Genomic DNA, 23590 nt, shown 5'->3' with positions numbered 1-23590 from the left:
TCCAATGCATAGCCACATGAAGCAAGTAAGCAGGCATGTCTGTTTCTATAGTGTAGTGGTTATCACGTTCGCCTTACACGCGAAAGGTCCCTGGTTCGAGGCCAGGCAGAAACAGCAAGTTGCTGTGCTTTATCACATTATTTGCATTAACCACCTCACCTGACAGGTAAATTGAAATTAAAGAGGCTGTGTCTATCCCTCACCATCGTGGGGTACTACGCTCCAAGGGCATCGGTCTCAACTCACCAAGAGAAGACGATACACCTTACGGCAGTCAGTTGCTCCCTTTTTGACCTTTCCATTGAAGCCTGGGCCTACTGTGGTCAAGCCAGCCAAGGAAGGAAGGTATGAGAGCGAAAATGGCTTTCCTACCTTCACCAAGAACATACACCTTGAGCAAAGAAAGGGCCAGACTTACAAGGCCCTATCGCCACCGGCACATCATCTTTAGTGACGCCCCGGTGGCACTATGTACTGTGCCGTATTTACAAGACGCCGTTCAACCACGGTTTGTGGCTTAACACCACCTTGTAAATACGGCCCCTTCACACGCAGCCCTTTCCCTGGAAGGGGCGTGCAATGGGCGTTGCTCTGGGTGGGCCACTGCAACACCATAGCGTTTTGATGCTGCTCCAGTTTTACGAGTTTTTGTAAATCTGTGGCAGCGCCAAAAACCAAGCGCCATACAATGGGTGTCGTTATAGTGGAGAAACGAGCAGAAATGTTTTCATTTCTCCTCATTTTTGCTCTTTCTATGTGTGCTGCACGAACATATCGCCACTGAAGATTTCTGTTGTGCAGGAAGGTGTGCCTTCCTGAACAAAAACAATTTCCCCCTCCACGCAGCCATCCTTGTACCATGGCGCAAGGATGGCTGCGTTGGTGCTCGGCAGCTAATTTAGAGCTGGCGCAGAGGGAAGCACAGGGGTGCGCTGTATTCTACTAAATACGGCGCTTCCCTGCATTTTGAAAATGACTGAGTGCGAGGCTGCCAAATTTGGCAGAGCGTCTCACTCAGTCATCCTCTTGTAATTATGGGCCAAAAGGTCTAAAGTATAGAGGCGTTTTATGTCATGTTCGATGACGACCATGGAAATGACTCTAGTCATATTGCAGAAGAGAGAACCATGTGCATTTTCTTGCCTTGCGATGTATTCGCCCACTCTCTGCCCTCAACCCTAGGAGCAGGGTCTGAGCAGTGGTGCTTCTGTGCCCTCGCTCGTTGGTGTCCGGGTCCAAATCCCCAACACACCCTTTTTAGCAGAAAACACACAAATTTTACTCAAAATACACAAAGCTTGAAGATTCCTCATTCCACTCAAAGCATTGTTGTGCAAAATATTTTTAGCCTCAGGAGAAAAAAAGGATCACCATGCCTTGGCTTCCTTCCTGCTTGCTTTCAGTGTGCTCTGTGTGATGCTTTCACAGGCTCTGGTTTCAGGCATTTAGGCATCAGATATTTGTCTCTACCCGCAGCTGTGACTTTTCAGTACATCTGAGTGTACGCTTGCTGGCTGACAACGCTGCAATTTTCACACTTACTCCTCGCTTTGCGAGCAACTGCTGATCAAGTATAGAGGCAATCGGGCAAACATATGAGGGGAATTTTGCTCCTTCAGTCAAGCCCTCATGCTTGTTTCTGTAGTGTAGTGGTTATCACGTTCGCCTAACACGCGAAAGGTCCCCGGTTCGAGACCGGGCAGAAACAATGGGCAGTGTCTGCTTTTGTGTTTGCTCCCTAAAAGCTTAGTCTCACTCAGGGATGGCCTTTAAAAACTTGTGACCTGTGTAAAACTTGTATTACTATTGCAGGCCGGTAAAAAGTTATCTGCATCTTTGCGTAGTCGTGCATGTGCCTGGTTTCTTATTCTGTTTTTTTCATTTTTTTTTCTTGGCCATGTTATATTGTGGGGCCTTTAAACCTGTCACCTTGATAGGAACATTGCAAGCGGCAGCATCGACAAGTGCAGACTGAGGAGTCAGACCTAAACACAGACTCAGCTGTCAGGATGGCCGAGTGGTCTAAGGCGGCAGCCTCAAGAGAGCTTGATCTTCAGTTAAGCTAAGCATCCTGGTTTGCTCATGTAGTTGTGGGTTCAAATCGCACTTCTGATAGGTCTATTTTCTGCCCTTAAATCTTCCTCTGCTTGCACAGCCAGCTCCCCACAACACTATCTTTGCAAGCTGCTGTAGCATATGAAAAGAAATCCACCAACCCTCCGGCTGGGCCCTCAATCAGCATTCCATGTATTTCTGGAAGGGGCATCTCAGTCACGCCTTCTGTTAGAGCTGCACCTTATCACTGTAAATACCATGCTGGTTTCTACTTAAGCAGTTGATTCCATCGTTTGAAGTGAGGCTCTCCTGCCACTTTTGGGCAGAGAAGGCACTGCCCCTGCAACAACAACAGGCAGACAAGCTCAACCTGGGTTTCCTGGTTAGGTGGGCGGAGCAGAATGGCAATGGTCCCTCCTTGTGACTTGAAATTAACATGAAGAAGACAGAGAGGCAGCTGGGAGTAGGCAGTACCCATGCACCCCTGAACACTGTCTTGCGATTTTCACCCAATTCTGAAATGAGTCGGGAGGAAAGGAGGTGATTTTCCTATCGAAGGCCATTCTGGGAATTCAGCCACCCCGCGTCTCCCAGGTGAGTGTTTCAGGCCTGTGAGGCACTCATATAAATCTCGCCTGATCGAGCCTGATCGAGCAATTGTGCTTGAATACAAGAGGCATGCTCCTCTGGCTCAGGCGCAAGAGATGGCAGGCCCTTCAGTGCTTCTGGTCTGGAAGTCTACGGTGCAAGGGCCCAGGTCCTGCGGAGGCGTACAACTACCAGAAAGGGTCTGCTTTTCTCATCAGCGCCACAGTTCAGCTTGCTAGCATAGGGCTTCTTGACTACCTCTTGCCTTGCTAGAGGCAAAAAAAAAACCCTTGGCACAAAACATCAATTGCTATGGCACGCTTAGAAGGAGAGTCTCCAAGTGGCCCTGCTTTTTCACAAAGACACTTCAGAAGATGTTTGAAAGGCTTTTGCAGCAGCAGGCTCGTTGGTCTAGGGGTATGATTCTTGCTTTGGGTGTGAGAGGTCCCGGGTTCAAATCCCGGACGAGCCCGTGCCTTCATAGGTTCGATCTGTTTTTAAACAGGAGTATTTCTGCTTTCCACTCTTGTAAGATGCCATGGTGGAATGCATTGCATGCTTTCTACTGGTGTCGAGGCAGTTCGGCATGATGAAGGAGTGCGGGATTTCTTTCTAACTGCTTTTTTGTGTTGGAGCAGCACTTCTCGTTGGAACATGAAATGCACAGTGCTTCTCCAAAGTAATTGCAGGGCTGGTTTTGAAATCACCTCTTGGAATGAAAGTGATCCCAGTTCCTTTCTTCCAAAGGAAGAGATCCTGTCAGAAAGGCTCAGCTTTGAGCGTCATGAATATTGTCCCTTAGTCCTTGCATTCCAGTCCAAAGCATAGCCACATAAAGAAAGCAGGTGTGTCTGTTTCCAGTGCAGTGGTTCCAGTCCAATGCATAGCCACATGAAGCAAGTAAGCTGGCATGTCTGTTTCTATAGTGTAGTGGTTATCACGTTCGCCTTACACGCGAAAGGTCCCTGGTTCGAGGCCAGGCAGAAACAGCAAGTTGCTGTGCTTTATCACATTATTTGCATTTACCACCTCACCTGACAGGTAAATTGAAATTAAAGAGGCTGTGTCTATCCCTCACCATCGTGAGGTACTACGCTCCAAGGGCATCGGTCTCAACTCACCAAGAGAAGACGATACACCTTACGGCAGTCAGTTGCTCCCTTTTTTACCTTTCCATTGAAGCCTGGGCCTACTGTGGTCAAGCCAGCCAAGGAAGGAAGGTATGAGAGCGAAAATGGCTTTCCTACCTTCACCAAGAACATACACATTGAGCAAAGAAAGGGCCAGACTTACAATGCCCTATCGCCACCGGCACATCATCTTTAGTGACGCCCCGGTGGCACTATGTACTGTGCCGTATTTACAAGACGCCGTTCAACCACATTTTGTGGCTTAACACCACCTTGTAAATACGGCCCCTTCACACGCAGCCCTTTCCCTGGAAGGGGCGTGCAATGGGCGTTGCTCTGGGTGGGCCACTGCAACACCATAGCATTTTGATGCTGCTCCAGTTTTACGAGTTTTTGTAAATCTGTGGCAGCGCCAAAAACCAAGCGCCATACAATGGGTGTCGTTATAGTGGAGAAACGAGCAGAAATGTTTTCATTTCTCCTCATTTTTGCTCTTTCTATGTGTGCTGCACGAACATATCGCCACTGAAGATTTCTGTTGTGCAGGAAGGTGTGCCTTCCTGAACAAAAACAATTTCCCCCTCCACGCAGCCATCCTTGTACCATGGCGCAAGGATGGCTGCGTTGGTGCTCGGCAGCTAATTTAGAGCTGGCGCAGAGGGAAGCACAGGGGTGCGCTGTATTCTACTAAATACGGCGCTTCCCTGCATTTTGAAAATGACTGAGTGCGAGGCTGCCAAATTTGGCAGAGCGTCTCACTCAGTCATCCTCTTGTAATTATGGGCCAAAAGGTCTAAAGGATAGAGGCGTTTTATGTCATGTTCGATGACGACCATGGAAATGACTCTAGTCATATTGCAGAAGAGAGAACCATGTGCATTTTCTTGCCTTGCGATGTATTCGCCCACTCTCTGCCCTCAACCCTAGGAGCAGGGTCTGAGCAGTGGTGCTTCTGTGCCCTCGCTCGTTGGTGTCCGGGTCCAAATCCCCAACACACCCTTTTTAGCAGAAAACACACAAATTTTACTCAAAATACACAAAGCTTGAAGATTCCTCATTCCACTCAAAGCATTGTTGTGCAAAATATTTTTAGCCTCAGGAGAAAAAAAGGATCACCATGCCTTGGCTTCCTTCCTGCTTGCTTTCAGTGTGCTCTGTGTGATGCTTTCACAGGCTCTGGTTTCAGGCATTTAGGCATCAGATATTTGTCTCTACCCGCAGCTGTGACTTTTCAGTACATCTGAGTGTACGCTTGCTGGCTGACAACGCTGCAATTTTCACACTTACTCCTCGCTTTGCGAGCAACTGCTGATCAAGTATAGAGGCAATCGGGCAAACATATGAGGGGAATTTTGCTCCTTCAGTCAAGCCCTCATGCTTGTTTCTGTAGTGTAGTGGTTATCACGTTCGCCTAACACGCGAAAGGTCCCCGGTTCGAGACCGGGCAGAAACAATGGGCAGTGTCTGCTTTTGTGTTTGCTCCCTAAAAGCTTAGTCTCACTCAGGGATGGCCTTTAAAAACTTGTGACCTGTGTAAAACTTGTATTACTATTGCAGGCCGGTAAAAAGTTATCTGCATCTTTGCGTAGTCGTGCATGTGCCTGGTTTCTTATTCTGTTTTTTACTTTTTTTTTTCTTGGCCATGTTATATTGTGGGGCCTTTAAACCTGTCACCTTGATAGGAACATTGCAAGCGGCAGCATCGACAAGTGCAGACTGAGGAGTCAGACCTAAACACAGACTCAGCTGTCAGGATGGCCGAGTGGTCTAAGGCGGCAGCCTCAAGAGAGCTTGATCTTCAGTTAAGCTAAGCATCCTGGTTTGCTCATGTAGTTGTGGGTTCAAATCGCACTTCTGATAGGTCTATTTTCTGCCCTTAAATCTTCCTCTGCTTGCACAGCCAGCTCCCCACAACACTATCTTTGCAAGCTGCTGTAGCATATGAAAAGAAATCCACCAACCCTCCGGCTGGGCCCTCAATCAGCATTCCATGTATTTCTGGAAGGGGCATCTCAGTCACGCCTTCTGTTAGAGCTGCACCTTATCACTGTAACTACCATGCTGGTTTCTACTTAAGCAGTTGATTCCATCGTTTGAAGTGAGGCTCTCCTGCCACTTTTGGGCAGAGAAGGCACTGCCCCTGCAACAACAACAGGCAGACAAGCTCAACCTGGGTTTCCTGGTTAGGTGGGCGGAGCAGAATGGCAATGGTCCCTCCTTGTGACTTGAAATTAACATGAAGAAGACAGAGAGGCAGCTGGGAGTAGGCAGTACCCATGCACCCCTGAACACTGTCTTGCGATTTTCACCCAATTCTGAAATGAGTCGGGAGGAAAGGAGGTGATTTTCCTATCGAAGGCCATTCTGGGAATTCAGCCACCCCGCGTCTCCCAGGTGAGTGTTTCAGGCCTGTGAGGCACTCATATAAATCTCGCCTGATCGAGCACTGAGCGAGCAAGTGTGCTTGAATACAAGAGGCATGCTCCTCTGGCTCAGGCGCAAGAGATGGCAGGCCCTTCAGTGCTTCTGGTCTGGAAGTCTACGGTGCAAGGGCCCAGGTCCTGCGGAGGCGTACAACTACCAGAAAGGGTCTGCTTTTCTCATCAGCGCCACAGTTCAGCTTGCTAGCATAGGGCTTCTTGACTACCTCTTGCCTTGCTAGAGGCAAAAAAAAAACCCTTGGCACAAAACATCAATTGCTATGGCACGCTTAGAAGGAGAGTCTCCAAGTGGCCCTGCTTTTTCACAAAGACACTTCAGAAGATGTTTGAAAGGCTTTTGCAGCAGCAGGCTCGTTGGTCTAGGGGTATGATTCTCGCTTTGGGTGTGAAAGGTACCGGGTTCAAATCCCGGACGAGCCCGTGCCTTCATAGGTTCGATCTGTTTTTAAACAGGAGTATTTCTGCTTTCCACTCTTGTAAGATGCCATGGTGGAATGCATTGCATGCTTTCTACTGGTGTCGAGGCAGTTCGGCATGATGAAGGAGTGCGGGATTTCTTTCTAACTGCTTTTTTGTGTTGGAGCAGCACTTCTCGTTGGAACATGAAATGCACAGTGCTTCTCCAAAGTAATTGCAGGGCTGGTTTTGAAATCACCTCTTGGAATGAAAGTGATCCCAGTTCCTTTCTTCCAAAGGAAGAGATCCTGTCAGAAAGGCTCAGCTTTGAGCGTCATGAATATTGTCCCTTAGTCCTTGCATTCCAGTCCAAAGCATAGCCACATAAAGAAAGCAGGTGTGTCTGTTTCCAGTGCAGTGGTTCCAGTCCAATGCATAGCCACATGAAGCAAGTAAGCAGGCATGTCTGTTTCTATAGTGTAGTGGTTATCACGTTCGCCTTACACGCGAAAGGTCCCTGGTTCGAGGCCAGGCAGAAACAGCAAGTTGCTGTGCTTTATCACATTATTTGCATTTACCACCTCACCTGACAGGTAAATTGAAATTAAAGAGGCTGTGTCTATCCCTCACCATCGTGAGGTACTACGCTCCAAGGGCATCGGTCTCAACTCACCAAGAGAAGACGATACACCTTACGGCAGTCAGTTGCTCCCTTTTTGACCTTTCCATTGAAGCCTGGGCCTACTGTGGTCAAGCCAGCCAAGGAAGGAAGGTATGAGAGCGAAAATGGCTTTCCTACCTTCACCAAGAACATACACCTTGAGCAAAGAAAGGGCCAGACTTACAAGGCCCTATCGCCACCGGCACATCATCTTTAGTGACGCCCCGGTGGCACTATGTACTGTGCCGTATTTACAAGACGCCGTTCAACCACGGTTTGTGGCTTAACACCACCTTGTAAATACGGCCCCTTCACACGCAGCCCTTTCCCTGGAAGGGGCGTGCAATGGGCGTTGCTCTGGGTGGGCCACTGCAACACCATAGCATTTTGATGCTGCTCCAGTTTTACGAGTTTTTGTAAATCTGTGGCAGCGCCAAAAACCAAGCGCCATACAATGGGTGTCGTTATAGTGGAGAAACGAGCAGAAATGTTTTCATTTCTCCTCATTTTTGCTCTTTCTATGTGTGCTGCACGAACATATCGCCACTGAAGATTTCTGTTGTGCAGGAAGGTGTGCCTTCCTGAACAAAAACAATTTCCCCCTCCACGCAGCCATCCTTGTACCATGGCGCAAGGATGGCTGCGTTGGTGCTCGGCAGCTAATTTAGAGCTGGCGCAGAGGGAAGCACAGGGGTGCGCTGTATTCTACTAAATACGGCGCTTCCCTGCATTTTGAAAATGACTGAGTGCGAGGCTGCCAAATTTGGCAGAGCGTCTCACTCAGTCATCCTCTTGTAATTATGGGCCAAAAGGTCTAAAGGATAGAGGCGTTTTATGTCATGTTCGATGACGACCATGGAAATGACTCTAGTCATATTGCAGAAGAGAGAACCATGTGCATTTTCTTGCCTTGCGATGTATTCGCCCACTCTCTGCCCTCAACCCTAGGAGCAGGGTCTGAGCAGTGGTGCTTCTGTGCCCTCGCTCGTTGGTGTCCGGGTCCAAATCCCCAACACACCCTTTTTAGCAGAAAACACACAAATTTTACTCAAAATACACAAAGCTTGAAGATTCCTCATTCCACTCAAAGCATTGTTGTGCAAAATATTTTTAGCCTCAGGAGAAAAAAAGGATCACCTGCCTTGGCTTCCTTCCTGCTTGCTTTCAGTGTGCTCTGTGTGATGCTTTCACAGGCTCTGGTTTCAGGCATTTAGGCATCAGATATTTGTCTCTACCCGCAGCTGTGACTTTTCAGTACATCTGAGTGTACGCTTGCTGGCTGACAACGCTGCAATTTTCACACTTACTCCTCGCTTTGCGAGCAACTGCTGATCAAGTATAGAGGCAATCGGGCAAACATATGAGGGGAATTTTGCTCCTTCAGTCAAGCCCTCATGCTTGTTTCTGTAGTGTAGTGGTTATCACGTTCGCCTAACACGCGAAAGGTCCCCGGTTCGAGACCGGGCAGAAACAATGGGCAGTGTCTGCTTTTGTGTTTGCTCCCTAAAAGCTTAGTCTCACTCAGGGATGGCCTTTAAAAACTTGTGACCTGTGTAAAACTTGTATTACTATTGCAGGCCGGTAAAAAGTTATCTGCATCTTTGCGTAGTCGTGCATGTGCCTGGTTTCTTATTCTGTTTTTTACTTTTTTTTTTCTTGGCCATGTTATATTGTGGGGGCCTTTAAACCTGTCACCTTGATAGGAACATTGCAAGCGGCAGCATCGACAAGTGCAGACTGAGGAGTCAGACCTAAACACAGACTCAGCTGTCAGGATGGCCGAGTGGTCTAAGGCGGCAGCCTCAAGAGAGCTTGATCTTCAGTTAAGCTAAGCATCCTGGTTTGCTCATGTAGTTGTGGGTTCAAATCGCACTTCTGATAGGTCTATTTTCTGCCCTTAAATCTTCCTCTGCTTGCACAGCCAGCTCCCCACAACACTATCTTTGCAAGCTGCTGTAGCATATGAAAAGAAATCCACCAACCCTCCGGCTGGGCCCTCAATCAGCATTCCATGTATTTCTGGAAGGGGCATCTCAGTCACGCCTTCTGTTAGAGCTGCACCTTATCACTGTAACTACCATGCTGGTTTCTACTTAAGCAGTTGATTCCATCGTTTGAAGTGAGGCTCTCCTGCCACTTTTGGGCAGAGAAGGCACTGCCCCTGCAACAACAACAGGCAGACAAGCTCAACCTGGGTTTCCTGGTTAGGTGGGCAGAGCAGAATGGCAATGGTCCCTCCTTGTGACTTGAAATTAACATGAAGAAGACAGAGAGGCAGCTGGGAGTAGGCAGTACCCATGCACCCCTGAACACTGTCTTGCGATTTTCACCCAATTCTGAAATGAGTCGGGAGGAAAGGAGGTGATTTTCCTATCGAAGGCCATTCTGGGAATTCAGCCACCCCGCGTCTCCCAGGTGAGTGTTTCAGGCCTGTGAGGCACTCATATAAATCTCGCCTGATCGAGCACTGAGCGAGCAAGTGTGCTTGAATACAAGAGGCATGCTCCTCTGGCTCAGGCGCAAGAGATGGCAGGCCCTTCAGTGCTTCTGGTCTGGAAGTCTACGGTGCAAGGGCCCAGGTCCTGCGGAGGCGTACAACTACCAGAAAGGGTCTGCTTTTCTCATCAGCGCCACAGTTCAGCTTGCTAGCATAGGGCTTCTTGACTACCTCTTGCCTTGCTAGAGGCAAAAAAAAAACCCTTGGCACAAAACATCAATTGCTATGGCACGCTTAGAAGGAGAGTCTCCAAGTGGCCCTGCTTTTTCACAAAGACACTTCAGAAGATGTTTGAAAGGCTTTTGCAGCAGCAGGCTCGTTGGTCTAGGGGTATGATTCTCGCTTTGGGTGTGAGAGGTACCGGGTTCAAATCCCGGACGAGCCCGTGCCTTCATAGGTTCGATCTGTTTTTAAACAGGAGTATTTCTGCTTTCCACTCTTGTAAGATGCCATGGTGGAATGCATTGCATGCTTTCTACTGGTGTCGAGGCAGTTCGGCATGATGAAGGAGTGCGGGATTTCTTTCTAACTGCTTTTTTGTGTTGGAGCAGCACTTCTCGTTGGAACATGAAATGCACAGTGCTTCTCCAAAGTAATTGCAGGGCTGGTTTTGAAATCACCTCTTGGAATGAAAGTGATCCCAGTTCCTTTCTTCCAAAGGAAGAGATCCTGTCAGAAAGGCTCAGCTTTGAGCGTCATGAATATTGTCCCTTAGTCCTTGCATTCCAGTCCAAAGCATAGCCACATAAAGAAAGCAGGTGTGTCTGTTTCCAGTGCAGTGGTTCCAGTCCAATGCATAGCCACATGAAGCAAGTAAGCAGGCATGTCTGTTTCTATAGTGTAGTGGTTATCACGTTCGCCTTACACGCGAAAGGTCCCTGGTTCGAGGCCAGGCAGAAACAGCAAGTTGCTGTGCTTTATCACATTATTTGCATTTACCACCTCACCTGACAGGTAAATTGAAATTAAAGAGGCTGTGTCTATCCCTCACCATCGTGAGGTACTACGCTCCAAGGGCATCGGTCTCAACTCACCAAGAGAAGACGATACACCTTACGGCAGTCAGTTGCTCCCTTTTTGACCTTTCCATTGAAGCCTGGGCCTACTGTGGTCAAGCCAGCCAAGGAAGGAAGGTATGAGAGCGAAAATGGCTTTCCTACCTTCACCAAGAACATACACCTTGAGCAAAGAAAGGGCCAGACTTACAAGGCCCTATCGCCACCGGCACATCATCTTTAGTGACGCCCCGGTGGCACTATGTACTGTGCCGTATTTACAAGACGCCGTTCAACCACGGTTTGTGGCTTAACACCACCTTGTAAATACGGCCCCTTCACACGCAGCCCTTTCCCTGGAAGGGGCGTGCAATGGGCGTTGCTCTGGGTGGGCCACTGCAACACCATAGCATTTTGATGCTGCTCCAGTTTTACGAGTTTTTGTAAATCTGTGGCAGCGCCAAAAACCAAGCGCCATACAATGGGTGTCGTTATAGTGGAGAAACGAGCAGAAATGTTTTCATTTCTCCTCATTTTTGCTCTTTCTATGTGTGCTGCACGAACATATCGCCACTGAAGATTTCTGTTGTGCAGGAAGGTGTGCCTTCCTGAACAAAAACAATTTCCCCCTCCACGCAGCCATCCTTGTACCATGGCGCAAGGATGGCTGCGTTGGTGCTCGGCAGCTAATTTAGAGCTGGCGCAGAGGGAAGCACAGGGGTGCGCTGTATTCTACTAAATACGGCGCTTCCCTGCATTTTGAAAATGACTGAGTGCGAGGCTGCCAAATTTGGCAGAGCGTCTCACTCAGTCATCCTCTTGTAATTATGGGCCAAAAGGTCTAAAGGATAGAGGCGTTTTATGTCATGTTCGATGACGACCATGGAAATGACTCTAGTCATATTGCAGAAGAGAGAACCATGTGCATTTTCTTGCCTTGCGATGTATTCGCCCACTCTCTGCCCTCAACCCTAGGAGCAGGGTCTGAGCAGTGGTGCTTCTGTGCCCTCGCTCGTTGGTGTCCGGGTCCAAATCCCCAACACACCCTTTTTAGCAGAAAACACACAAATTTTACTCAAAATACACAAAGCTTGAAGATTCCTCATTCCACTCAAAGCATTGTTGTGCAAAATATTTTTAGCCTCAGGAGAAAAAAAGGATCACCATGCCTTGGCTTCCTTCCTGCTTGCTTTCAGTGTGCTCTGTGTGATGCTTTCACAGGCTCTGGTTTCAGGCATTTAGGCATCAGATATTTGTCTCTACCCGCAGCTGTGACTTTTCAGTACATCTGAGTGTACGCTTGCTGGCTGACAACGCTGCAATTTTCACACTTACTCCTCGCTTTGCGAGCAACTGCTGATCAAGTATAGAGGCAATCGGGCAAACATATGAGGGGAATTTTGCTCCTTCAGTCAAGCCCTCATGCTTGTTTCTGTAGTGTAGTGGTTATCACGTTCGCCTAACACGCGAAAGGTCCCCGGTTCGAGACCGGGCAGAAACAATGGGCAGTGTCTGCTTTTGTGTTTGCTCCCTAAAAGCTTAGTCTCACTCAGGGATGGCCTTTAAAAACTTGTGACCTGTGTAAAACTTGTATTACTATTGCAGGCCGGTAAAAAGTTATCTGCATCTTTGCGTAGTCGTGCATGTGCCTGGTTTCTTATTCTGTTTTTTACTTTTTTTTTTCTTGGCCATGTTATATTGTGGGGGCCTTTAAACCTGTCACCTTGATAGGAACATTGCAAGCGGCAGCATCGACAAGTGCAGACTGAGGAGTCAGACCTAAACACAGACTCAGCTGTCAGGATGGCCGAGTGGTCTAAGGCGGCAGCCTCAAGAGAGCTTGATCTTCAGTTAAGCTAAGCATCCTGGTTTGCTCATGTAGTTGTGGGTTCAAATCGCACTTCTGATAGGTCTATTTTCTGCCCTTAAATCTTCCTCTGCTTGCACAGCCAGCTCCCCACAACACTATCTTTGCAAGCTGCTGTAGCATATGAAAAGAAATCCACCAACCCTCCGGCTGGGCCCTCAATCAGCATTCCATGTATTTCTGGAAGGGGCATCTCAGTCACGCCTTCTGTTAGAGCTGCACCTTATCACTGTAACTACCATGCTGGTTTCTACTTAAGCAGTTGATTCCATCGTTTGAAGTGAGGCTCTCCTGCCACTTTTGGGCAGAGAAGGCACTGCCCCTGCAACAACAACAGGCAGACAAGCTCAACCTGGGTTTCCTGGTTAGGTGGGCGGAGCAGAATGGCAATGGTCCCTCCTTGTGACTTGAAATTAACATGAAGAAGACAGAGAGGCAGCTGGGAGTAGGCAGTACCCATGCACCCCTGAACACTGTCTTGCGATTTTCACCCAATTCTGAAATGAGTCGGGAGGAAAGGAGGTGATTTTCCTATCGAAGGCCATTCTGGGAATTCAGCCACCCCGCGTCTCCCAGGTGAGTGTTTCAGGCCTGTGAGGCACTCATATAAATCTCGCCTGATCGAGCACTGAGCGAGCAAGTGTGCTTGAATACAAGAGGCATGCTCCTCTGGCTCAGGCGCAAGAGATGGCAGGCCCTTCAGTGCTTCTGGTCTGGAAGTCTACGGTGCAAGGGCCCAGGTCCTGCGGAGGCGTACAACTACCAGAAAGGGTCTGCTTTTCTCATCAGCGCCACAGTTCAGCTTGCTAGCATAGGGCTTCTTGACTACCTCTTGCCTTGCTAGAGGCAAAAAAAAAACCCTTGGCACAAAACATCAATTGCTATGGCACGCTTAGAAGGAGAGTCTCCAAGTGGCCCTGCTTTTTCACAAAGACACTTCAGAAGATGTTTGAAAGGCTTTTGCAGCAGCAGGCTCGTTGGTCTAGGGGTATGATTCTCGCTTTGGGTGTGAGAGGTACCGGGTTCAAATCCCGGACGAGCCCGTGCCTTCATAGGTTCGATCTGTTTTTAAACAGGAGTATTTCTGCTTTCCACTCTTGTAAGATGCCATGGTGGAATGCATTGCATGCTTTCTACTGGTGTCGAGGCAGTTCGGCATGATGAAGGAGTGCGGGATTTCTTTCTAACTGCTTTTTTGTGTTGGAGCAGCACTTCTCGTTGGAACATGAAATGCACAGTGCTTCTCCAAAGTAATTGCAGGGCTGGTTTTGAAATCACCTCTTGGAATGAAAGTGATCCCAGTTCCTTTCTTCCAAAGGAAGAGATCCTGTCAGAAAGGCTCAGCTTTGAGCGTCATGAATATTGTCCCTTAGTCCTTGCATTCCAGTCCAAAGCATAGCCACATAAAGAAAGCAGGTGTGTCTGTTTCCAGTGCAGTGGTTCCAGTCCAATGCATAGCCACATGAAGCAAGTAAGCAGGCATGTCTGTTTCTATAGTGTAGTGGTTATCACGTTTGCCTTACACGCAAAAGGTCCCTGGTTCGAGGCCAGGCAGAAACAGCAAGTTGCTGTGCTTTATCACATTATTTGCATTTACCACCTCACCTGACAGGTAAATTGAAATTAAAGAGGCTGTGTCTATCCCTCACCATCGTGAGGTACTACGCTCCAAGGGCATCGGTCTCAACTCACCAAGAGAAGACGATACACCTTACGGCAGTCAGTTGCTCCCTTTTTGACCTTTCCATTGAAGCCTGGGCCTACTGTGGTCAAGCCAGCCAAGGAAGGAAGGTATGAGAGCGAAAATGGCTTTCCTACCTTCACCAAGAACATACACCTTGAGCAAAGAAAGGGCCAGACTTACAAGGCCCTATCGCCACCGGCACATCATCTTTAGTGACGCCCCGGTGGCACTATGTACTGTGCCGTATTTACAAGACGCCGTTCAACCACGGTTTGTGGCTTAACACCACCTTGTAAATACGGCCCCTTCACACGCAGCCCTTTCCCTGGAAGGGGCGTGCAATGGGCGTTGCTCTGGGTGGGCCACTGCAACACCATAGCATTTTGATGCTGCTCCAGTTTTACGAGTTTTTGTAAATCTGTGGCAGCGCCAAAAACCAAGCGCCATACAATGGGTGTCGTTATAGTGGAGAAACGAGCAGAAATGTTTTCATTTCTCCTCATTTTTGCTCTTTCTATGTGTGCTGCACGAACATATCGCCACTGAAGATTTCTGTTGTGCAGGAAGGTGTGCCTTCCTGAACAAAAACAATTTCCCCCTCCACGCAGCCATCCTTGTACCATGGCGCAAGGATGGCTGCGTTGGTGCTCGGCAGCTAATTTAGAGCTGGCGCAGAGGGAAGCACAGGGGTGCGCTGTATTCTACTAAATACGGCGCTTCCCTGCATTTTGAAAATGACTGAGTGCGAGGCTGCCAAATTTGGCAGAGCGTCTCACTCAGTCATCCTCTTGTAATTATGGGCCAAAAGGTCTAAAGGATAGAGGCGTTTTATGTCATGTTCGATGACGACCATGGAAATGACTCTAGTCATATTGCAGAAGAGAGAACCATGTGCATTTTCTTGCCTTGCGATGTATTCGCCCACTCTCTGCCCTCAACCCTAGGAGCAGGGTCTGAGCAGTGGTGCTTCTGTGCCCTCGCTCGTTGGTGTCCGGGTCCAAATCCCCAACACACCCTTTTTAGCAGAAAACACACAAATTTTACTCAAAATACACAAAGCTTGAAGATTCCTCATTCCACTCAAAGCATTGTTGTGCAAAATATTTTTAGCCTCAGGAGAAAAAAAGGATCACCATGCCTTGGCTTCCTTCCTGCTTGCTTTCAGTGTGCTCTGTGTGATGCTTTCACAGGCTCTGGTTTCAGGCATTTAGGCATCAGATATTTGTCTCTACCCGCAGCTGTGACTTTTCAGTACATCTGAGTGTACGCTTGCTGGCTGACAACGCTGCAATTTTCACACTTACTCCTCGCTTTGCGAGCAACTGCTGATCAAGTATAGAGGCAATCGGGCAAACATATGAGGGGAATTTTGCTCCTTCAGTCAAGCCCTCATGCTTGTTTCTGTAGTGTAGTGGTTATCACGTTTGCCTAACACGCGAAAGGTCCCCGGTTCGAGACCGGGCAGAAACAATGGGCAGTGTCTGCTTTTGTGTTTGCTCCCTAAAAGCTTAGTCTCACTCAGGGATGGCCTTTAAAAACTTGTGACCTGTGTAAAACTTGTATTACTATTGCAGGCCGGTAAAAAGTTATCTGCATCTTTGCGTAGTCGTGCATGTGCCTGGTTTCTTATTCTGTTTTTTACTTTTTTTTTTCTTGGCCATGTTATATTGTGGGGGCCTTTAAACCTGTCACCTTGATAGGAACATTGCAAGCGGCAGCATCGACAAGTGCAGACTGAGGAGTCAGACCTAAACACAGACTCAGCTGTCAGGATGGCCGAGTGGTCTAAGGCGGCAGCCTCAAGAGAGCTTGATCTTCAGTTAAGCTAAGCATCCTGGTTTGCTCATGTAGTTGTGGGTTCAAATCGCACTTCTGATAGGTCTATTTTCTGCCCTTAAATCTTCCTCTGCTTGCACAGCCAGCTCCCCACAACACTATCTTTGCAAGCTGCTGTAGCATATGAAAAGAAATCCACCAACCCTCCGGCTGGGCCCTCAATCAGCATTCCATGTATTTCTGGAAGGGGCATCTCAGTCACGCCTTCTGTTAGAGCTGCACCTTATCACTGTAACTACCATGCTGGTTTCTACTTAAGCAGTTGATTCCATCGTTTGAAGTGAGGCTCTCCTGCCACTTTTGGGCAGAGAAGGCACTGCCCCTGCAACAACAACAGGCAGACAAGCTCAACCTGGGTTTCCTGGTTAGGTGGGCGGAGCAGAATGGCAATGGTCCCTCCTTGTGACTTGAAATTAACATGAAGAAGACAGAGAGGCAGCTGGGAGTAGGCAGTACCCATGCACCCCTGAACACTGTCTTGCGATTTTCACCCAATTCTGAAATGAGTCGGGAGGAAAGGAGGTGATTTTCCTATCGAAGGCCATTCTGGGAATTCAGCCACCCCGCGTCTCCCAGGTGAGTGTTTCAGGCCTGTGAGGCACTCATATAAATCTCGCCTGATCGAGCACTGAGCGAGCAATTGTGCTTGAATACAAGAGGCATGCTCCTCTGGCTCAGGCGCAAGAGATGGCAGGCCCTTCAGTGCTTCTGGTCTGGAAGTCTACGGTGCAAGGGCCCAGGTCCTGCGGAGGCGTACAACTACCAGAAAGGGTCTGCTTTTCTCATCAGCGCCACAGTTCAGCTTGCTAGCATAGGGCTTCTTGACTACCTCTTGCCTTGCTAGAGGCAAAAAAAAAACCCTTGGCACAAAACATCAATTGCTATGGCACGCTTAGAAGGAGAGTCTCCAAGTGGCCCTGCTTTTTCACAAAGACACTTCAGAAGATGTTTGAAAGGCTTTTGCAGCAGCAGGCTCGTTGGTCTAGGGGTATGATTCTCGCTTTGGGTGTGAGAGGTCCCGGGTTCAAATCCCGGACGAGCCCGTGCCTTCATAGGTTCGATCTGTTTTTAAACAGGAGTATTTCTGCTTTCCACTCTTGTAAGATGCCATGGTGGAATGCATTGCATGCTTTCTACTGGTGTCGAGGCAGTTCGGCATGATGAAGGAGTGCGGGATTTCTTTCTAACTGCTTTTTTGTGTTGGAGCAGCACTTCTCGTTGGAACATGAAATGCACAGTGCTTCTCCAAAGTAATTGCAGGGCTGGTTTTGAAATCACCTCTTGGAATGAAAGTGATCCCAGTTCCTTTCTTCCAAAGGAAGAGATCCTGTCAGAAAGGCTCAGCTTTGAGCGTCATGAATATTGTCCCTTAGTCCTTGCATTCCAGTCCAAAGCATAGCCACATAAAGAAAGCAGGTGTGTCTGTTTCCAGTGCAGTGGTTCCAGTCCAATGCATAGCCACATGAAGCAAGTAAGCAGGCATGTCTGTTTCTATAGTGTAGTGGTTATCACGTTCGCCTTACACGCGAAAGGTCCCTGGTTCGAGGCCAGGCAGAAACAGCAAGTTGCTGTGCTTTATCACATTATTTGCATTAACCACCTCACCTGACAGGTAAATTGAAATTAAAGAGGCTGTGTCTATCCCTCACCATCGTGGGGTACTACGCTCCAAGGGCATCGGTCTCAACTCACCAAGAGAAGACGATACGCCTTACGGCAGTCAGTTGCTCCCTTTTTGACCTTTCCATTGAAGCCTGGGCCTACTGTGGTCAAGCCAGCCAAGGAAGGAAGGTATGAGAGCGAAAATGGCTTTCCTACCTTCACCAAGAACATACACCTTGAGCAAAGAAAGGGCCAGACTTACAAGGCCCTATCGCCACCGGCACATCATCTTTAGTGACGCCCCGGTGGCACTATGTACTGTGCCGTATTTACAAGACGCCGTTCAACCACGGTTTGTGGCTTAACACCACCTTGTAAATACGGCCCCTTCACACGCAGCCCTTTCCCTGGAAGGGGCGTGCAATGGGCGTTGCTCTGGGTGGGCCACTGCAACACCATAGCGTTTTGATGCTGCTCCAGTTTTACGAGTTTTTGTAAATCTGTGGCAGCGCCAAAAACCAAGCGCCATACAATGGGTGTCGTTATAGTGGAGAAACGAGCAGAAATGTTTTCATTTCTCCTCATTTTTGCTCTTTCTATGTGTGCTGCACGAACATATCGCCACTGAAGATTTCTGTTGTGCAGGAAGGTGTGCCTTCCTGAACAAAAACAATTTCCCCCTCCACGCAGCCATCCTTGTACCATGGCGCAAGGATGGCTGCGTTGGTGCTCGGCAGCTAATTTAGAGCTGGCGCAGAGGGAAGCACAGGGGTGCGCTGTATTCTACTAAATACGGCGCTTCCCTGCATTTTGAAAATGACTGAGTGCGAGGCTGCCAAATTTGGCAGAGCGTCTCACTCAGTCATCCTCTTGTAATTATGGGCCAAAAGGTCTAAAGGATAGAGGCGTTTTATGTCATGTTCGATGACGACCATGGAAATGACTCTAGTCATATTGCAGAAGAGAGAACCATGTGCATTTTCTTGCCTTGCGATGTATTCGCCCACTCTCTGCCCTCAACCCTAGGAGCAGGGTCTGAGCAGTGGTGCTTCTGTGCCCTCGCTCGTTGGTGTCCGGGTCCAAATCCCCAACACACCCTTTTTAGCAGAAAACACACAAATTTTACTCAAAATACACAAAGCTTGAAGATTCCTCATTCCACTCAAAGCATTGTTGTGCAAAATATTTTTAGCCTCAGGAGAAAAAAAGGATCACCATGCCTTGGCTTCCTTCCTGCTTGCTTTCAGTGTGCTCTGTGTGATGCTTTCACAGGCTCTGGTTTCAGGCATTTAGGCATCAGATATTTGTCTCTACCCGCAGCTGTGACTTTTCAGTACATCTGAGTGTACGCTTGCTGGCTGACAACGCTGCAATTTTCACACTTACTCCTCGCTTTGCGAGCAACTGCTGATCAAGTATAGAGGCAATCGGGCAAACATATGAGGGGAATTTTGCTCCTTCAGTCAAGCCCTCATGCTTGTTTCTGTAGTGTAGTGGTTATCACGTTCGCCTAACACGCGAAAGGTCCCCGGTTCGAGACCGGGCAGAAACAATGGGCAGTGTCTGCTTTTGTGTTTGCTCCCTAAAAGCTTAGTCTCACTCAGGGATGGCCTTTAAAAACTTGTGACCTGTGTAAAACTTGTATTACTATTGCAGGCCGGTAAAAAGTTATCTGCATCTTTGCGTAGTCGTGCATGTGCCTGGTTTCTTATTCTGTTTTTTACTTTTTTTTTTCTTGGCCATGTTATATTGTGGGGGCCTTTAAACCTGTCACCTTGATAGGAACATTGCAAGCGGCAGCATCGACAAGTGCAGACTGAGGAGTCAGACCTAAACACAGACTCAGCTGTCAGGATGGCCGAGTGGTCTAAGGCGGCAGCCTCAAGAGAGCTTGATCTTCAGTTAAGCTAAGCATCCTGGTTTGCTCATGTAGTTGTGGGTTCAAATCGCACTTCTGATAGGTCTATTTTCTGCCCTTAAATCTTCCTCTGCTTGCACAGCCAGCTCCCCACAACACTATCTTTGCAAGCTGCTGTAGCATATGAAAAGAAATCCACCAACCCTCCGGCTGGGCCCTCAATCAGCATTCCATGTATTTCTGGAAGGGGCATCTCAGTCACGCCTTCTGTTAGAGCTGCACCTTATCACTGTAACTACCATGCTGGTTTCTACTTAAGCAGTTGATTCCATCATTTGAAGTGAGGCTCTCCTGCCACTTTTGGGCAGAGAAGGCACTGCCCCTGCAACAACAACAGGCAGACAAGCTCAACCTGGGTTTCCTGGTTAGGTGGGCGGAGCAGAATGGCAATGGTCCCTCCTTGTGACTTGAAATTAACATGAAGAAGACAGAGAGGCAGCTGGGAGTAGGCAGTACCCATGCACCCCTGAACACTGTCTTGCGATTTTCACCCAATTCTGAAATGAGTCGGGAGGAAAGGAGGTGATTTTCCTATCGAAGGCCATTCTGGGAATTCAGCCACCCCGCGTCTCCCAGGTGAGTGTTTCAGGCCTGTGAGGCACTCATATAAATCTCGCCTGATCGAGCACTGAGCGAGCAATTGTGCTTGAATACAAGAGGCATGCTCCTCTGGCTCAGGCGCAAGAGATGGCAGGCCCTTCAGTGCTTCTGGTCTGGAAGTCTACGGTGCAAGGGCCCAGGTCCTGCGGAGGCGTACAACTACCAGAAAGGGTCTGCTTTTCTCATCAGCGCCACAGTTCAGCTTGCTAGCATAGGGCTTCTTGACTACCTCTTGCCTTGCTAGAGGCAAAAAAAAAACCCTTGGCACAAAACATCAATTGCTATGGCACGCTTAGAAGGAGAGTCTCCAAGTGGCCCTGCTTTTTCACAAAGACACTTCAGAAGATGTTTGAAAGGCTTTTGCAGCAGCAGGCTCGTTGGTCTAGGGGTATGATTCTCGCTTTGGGTGTGAGAGGTCCCGGGTTCAAATCCCGGACGAGCCCGTGCCTTCATAGGTTCGATCTGTTTTTAAACAGGAGTATTTCTGCTTTCCACTCTTGTAAGATGCCATGGTGGAATGCATTGCATGCTTTCTACTGGTGTCGAGGCAGTTCGGCATGATGAAGGAGTGCGGGATTTCTTTCTAACTGCTTTTTTGTGTTGGAGCAGCACTTCTCGTTGGAACATGAAATGCACAGTGCTTCTCCAAAGTAATTGCAGGGCTGGTTTTGAAATCACCTCTTGGAATGAAAGTGATCCCAGTTCCTTTCTTCCAAAGGAAGAGATCCTGTCAGAAAGGCTCAGCTTTGAGCGTCATGAATATTGTCCCTTAGTCCTTGCATTCCAGTCCAAAGCATAGCCACATAAAGAAAGCAGGTGTGTCTGTTTCCAGTGCAGTGGTTCCAGTCCAATGCATAGCCACATGAAGCAAGTAAGCAGGCATGTCTGTTTCTATAGTGTAGTGGTTATCACGTTCGCCTTACACGCGAAAGGTCCCTGGTTCGAGGCCAGGCAGAAACAGCAAGTTGCTGTGCTTTATCACATTATTTGCATTTACCACCTCACCTGACAGGTAAATTGAAATTAAAGAGGCTGTGTCTATCCCTCACCATCGTGAGGTACTACGCTCCAAGGGCATGGGTCTCAACTCACCAAGAGAAGACGATACACCTTACGGCAGTCAGTTGCTCCCTTTTTGACCTTTCCATTGAAGCCTGGGCCTACTGTGGTCAAGCCAGCCAAGGAAGGAAGGTATGAGAGCGAAAATGGCTTTCCTACCTTCACCAAGAACATACACCTTGAGCAAAGAAAGGGCCAGACTTACAAGGCCCTATCGCCACCGGCACATCATCTTTAGTGACGCCCCGGTGGCACTATGTACTGTGCCGTATTTACAAGACGCCGTTCAACCACGTTTTGTGGCTTAACACCACCTTGTAAATACGGCCCCTTCACACGCAGCCCTTTCCCTGGAAGGGGCGTGCAATGGGCGTTGCTCTGGGTGGGCCACTGCAACACCATAGCATTTTGATGCTGCTCCAGTTTTACGAGTTTTTGTAAATCTGTGGCAGCGCCAAAAACCAAGCGCCATACAATGGGTGTCGTTATAGTGGAGAAACGAGCAGAAATGTTTTAATTTCTCCTCATTTTTGCTCTTTCTATGTGTGCTGCACGAACATATCGCCACTGAAGATTTCTGTTGTGCAGGAAGGTGTGCCTTCCTGAACAAAAACAATTTCCCCCTCCACGCAGCCATCCTTGTACCATGGCGCAAGGATGGCTGCGTTGGTGCTCGGCAGCTAATTTAGAGCTGGCGCAGAGGGAAGCACAGGGGTGCGCTGTATTCTACTAAATACGGCGCTTCCCTGCATTTTGAAAATGACTGAGTGCGAGGCTGCCAAATTTGGCAGAGCGTCTCACTCAGTCATCCTCTTGTAATTATGGGCCAAAAGGTCTAAAGGATAGAGGCGTTTTATGTCATGTTCGATGACGACCATGGAAATGACTCTAGTCATATTGCAGAAGAGAGAACCATGTGCATTTTCTTGCCTTGCGATGTATTCGCCCACTCTCTGCCCTCAACCCTAGGAGCAGGGTCTGAGCAGTGGTGCTTCTGTGCCCTCGCTCGTTGGTGTCCGGGTCCAAATCCCCAACACACCCTTTTTAGCAGAAAACACACAAATTTTACTCAAAATACACAAAGCTTGAAGATTCCTCATTCCACTCAAAGCATTGTTGTGCAAAATATTTTTAGCCTCAGGAGAAAAAAAGGATCACCATGCCTTGGCTTCCTTCCTGCTTGCTGTCAGTGTGCTCTGTGTGATGCTTTCACAGGCTCTGGTTTCAGGCATTTAGGCATCAGATATTTGTCTCTACCCGCAGCTGTGACTTTTCAGTACATCTGAGTGTACGCTTGCTGGCTGACAACGCTGCAATTTTCACACTTACTCCTCACTTTGCGAGCAACTGCTGATCAAGTATAGAGGCAATCGGGCAAACATATGAGGGGAATTTTGCTCCTTCAGTCAAGCCCTCATGCTTGTTTCTGTAGTGTAGTGGTTATCACGTTTGCCTAACACGCGAAAGGTCCCCGGTTCGAGACCGGGCAGAAACAATGGGCAGTGTCTGCTTTTGTGTTTGCTCCCTAAAAGCTTAGTCTCACTCAGGGATGGCCTTTAAAAACTTGTGACCTGTGTAAAACTTGTATTACTATTGCAGGCCGGTAAAAAGTTATCTGCATCTTTGCGTAGTCGTGCATGTGCCTGGTTTCTTATTCTGTTTTTTACTTTTTTTTTTCTTGGCCATGTTATATTGTGGGGCCTTTAAACCTGTCACCTTGATAGGAACATTGCAAGCGGCAGCATCGACAAGTGCAGACTGAGGAGTCAGACCTAAACACAGACTCAGCTGTCAGGATGGCCGTGTGGTCTAAGGCGGCAGCCTCAAGAGAGCTTGATCTTCAGTTAAGCTAAGCATCCTGGTTTGCTCATGTAGTTGTGGGTTCAAATCGCACTTCTGATAGGTCTATTTTCTGCCCTTAAATCTTCCTCTGCTTGCACAGCCAGCTCCCCACAACACTATCTTTGCAAGCTGCTGTAGCATATGAAAAGAAATCCACCAACCCTCCGGCTGGGCCCTCAATCAGCATTCCATGTATTTCTGGAAGGGGCATCTCAGTCACGCCTTCTGTTAGAGCTGCACCTTATCACTGTAACTACCATGCTGGTTTCTACTTAAGCAGTTGATTCCATCGTTTGAAGTGAGGCTCTCCTGCCACTTTTGGGCAGAGAAGGCACTGCCCCTGCAACAACAACAGGCAGACAAGCTCAACCTGGGTTTCCTGGTTAGGTGGGCGGAGCAGAATGGCAATGGTCCCTCCT

At 48.4% G+C, this 23590-nt stretch overlaps 19 non-coding genes across 19 annotated transcripts; all 19 read left to right on the top strand.

The window, feature by feature from the left end:
* Positions 1-41: 41 nt before the first annotated feature.
* Positions 42-114, top strand: TRNAV-UAC (transfer RNA valine (anticodon UAC)). The gene has a single exon. It is a non-coding gene; the product is annotated as a tRNA-Val (tRNA).
* A 1521-nt stretch (positions 115-1635) lies between these two features.
* Positions 1636-1708, top strand: TRNAV-AAC (transfer RNA valine (anticodon AAC)). Its single transcript has one exon. It is a non-coding gene; the product is annotated as a tRNA-Val (tRNA).
* Positions 1709-3043: 1335 nt separating this feature from the next.
* Positions 3044-3115, top strand: TRNAP-UGG (transfer RNA proline (anticodon UGG)). Its single transcript has one exon. It is a non-coding gene; the product is annotated as a tRNA-Pro (tRNA).
* A 444-nt stretch (positions 3116-3559) lies between these two features.
* Positions 3560-3632, top strand: TRNAV-UAC (transfer RNA valine (anticodon UAC)). Its single transcript has one exon. It is a non-coding gene; the product is annotated as a tRNA-Val (tRNA).
* A 1521-nt stretch (positions 3633-5153) lies between these two features.
* TRNAV-AAC (transfer RNA valine (anticodon AAC)) lies at positions 5154-5226 on the top strand. Its single transcript has one exon. It is a non-coding gene; the product is annotated as a tRNA-Val (tRNA).
* Positions 5227-7078: 1852 nt separating this feature from the next.
* On the top strand, positions 7079-7151 carry TRNAV-UAC (transfer RNA valine (anticodon UAC)). Its single transcript has one exon. It is a non-coding gene; the product is annotated as a tRNA-Val (tRNA).
* A 1520-nt stretch (positions 7152-8671) lies between these two features.
* TRNAV-AAC (transfer RNA valine (anticodon AAC)) lies at positions 8672-8744 on the top strand. Its single transcript has one exon. It is a non-coding gene; the product is annotated as a tRNA-Val (tRNA).
* Positions 8745-10081: 1337 nt separating this feature from the next.
* On the top strand, positions 10082-10153 carry TRNAP-UGG (transfer RNA proline (anticodon UGG)). Its single transcript has one exon. It is a non-coding gene; the product is annotated as a tRNA-Pro (tRNA).
* Positions 10154-10597: 444 nt separating this feature from the next.
* On the top strand, positions 10598-10670 carry TRNAV-UAC (transfer RNA valine (anticodon UAC)). The gene has a single exon. It is a non-coding gene; the product is annotated as a tRNA-Val (tRNA).
* Positions 10671-12191: 1521 nt separating this feature from the next.
* TRNAV-AAC (transfer RNA valine (anticodon AAC)) lies at positions 12192-12264 on the top strand. The gene has a single exon. It is a non-coding gene; the product is annotated as a tRNA-Val (tRNA).
* A 1337-nt stretch (positions 12265-13601) lies between these two features.
* TRNAP-UGG (transfer RNA proline (anticodon UGG)) lies at positions 13602-13673 on the top strand. The gene has a single exon. It is a non-coding gene; the product is annotated as a tRNA-Pro (tRNA).
* Positions 13674-14117: 444 nt separating this feature from the next.
* TRNAV-UAC (transfer RNA valine (anticodon UAC)) lies at positions 14118-14190 on the top strand. The gene has a single exon. It is a non-coding gene; the product is annotated as a tRNA-Val (tRNA).
* Positions 14191-15711: 1521 nt separating this feature from the next.
* On the top strand, positions 15712-15784 carry TRNAV-AAC (transfer RNA valine (anticodon AAC)). Its single transcript has one exon. It is a non-coding gene; the product is annotated as a tRNA-Val (tRNA).
* A 1337-nt stretch (positions 15785-17121) lies between these two features.
* TRNAP-UGG (transfer RNA proline (anticodon UGG)) lies at positions 17122-17193 on the top strand. The gene has a single exon. It is a non-coding gene; the product is annotated as a tRNA-Pro (tRNA).
* A 444-nt stretch (positions 17194-17637) lies between these two features.
* Positions 17638-17710, top strand: TRNAV-UAC (transfer RNA valine (anticodon UAC)). Its single transcript has one exon. It is a non-coding gene; the product is annotated as a tRNA-Val (tRNA).
* Positions 17711-19231: 1521 nt separating this feature from the next.
* On the top strand, positions 19232-19304 carry TRNAV-AAC (transfer RNA valine (anticodon AAC)). The gene has a single exon. It is a non-coding gene; the product is annotated as a tRNA-Val (tRNA).
* Positions 19305-20641: 1337 nt separating this feature from the next.
* On the top strand, positions 20642-20713 carry TRNAP-UGG (transfer RNA proline (anticodon UGG)). Its single transcript has one exon. It is a non-coding gene; the product is annotated as a tRNA-Pro (tRNA).
* A 444-nt stretch (positions 20714-21157) lies between these two features.
* TRNAV-UAC (transfer RNA valine (anticodon UAC)) lies at positions 21158-21230 on the top strand. The gene has a single exon. It is a non-coding gene; the product is annotated as a tRNA-Val (tRNA).
* Positions 21231-22751: 1521 nt separating this feature from the next.
* On the top strand, positions 22752-22824 carry TRNAV-AAC (transfer RNA valine (anticodon AAC)). Its single transcript has one exon. It is a non-coding gene; the product is annotated as a tRNA-Val (tRNA).
* The last annotated feature ends 766 nt before the right edge of the window (positions 22825-23590 follow it).

This window comes from Pleurodeles waltl, chromosome 10, assembly GCF_031143425.1.
Source record: "Pleurodeles waltl isolate 20211129_DDA chromosome 10, aPleWal1.hap1.20221129, whole genome shotgun sequence".
NCBI classification, from domain to species: Eukaryota; Metazoa; Chordata; class Amphibia; order Caudata; family Salamandridae; genus Pleurodeles; species Pleurodeles waltl.
The sequence above is the reverse complement of the archived record's forward strand: the minus strand, read 5'-3'. Positions and strand labels throughout refer to the sequence as shown.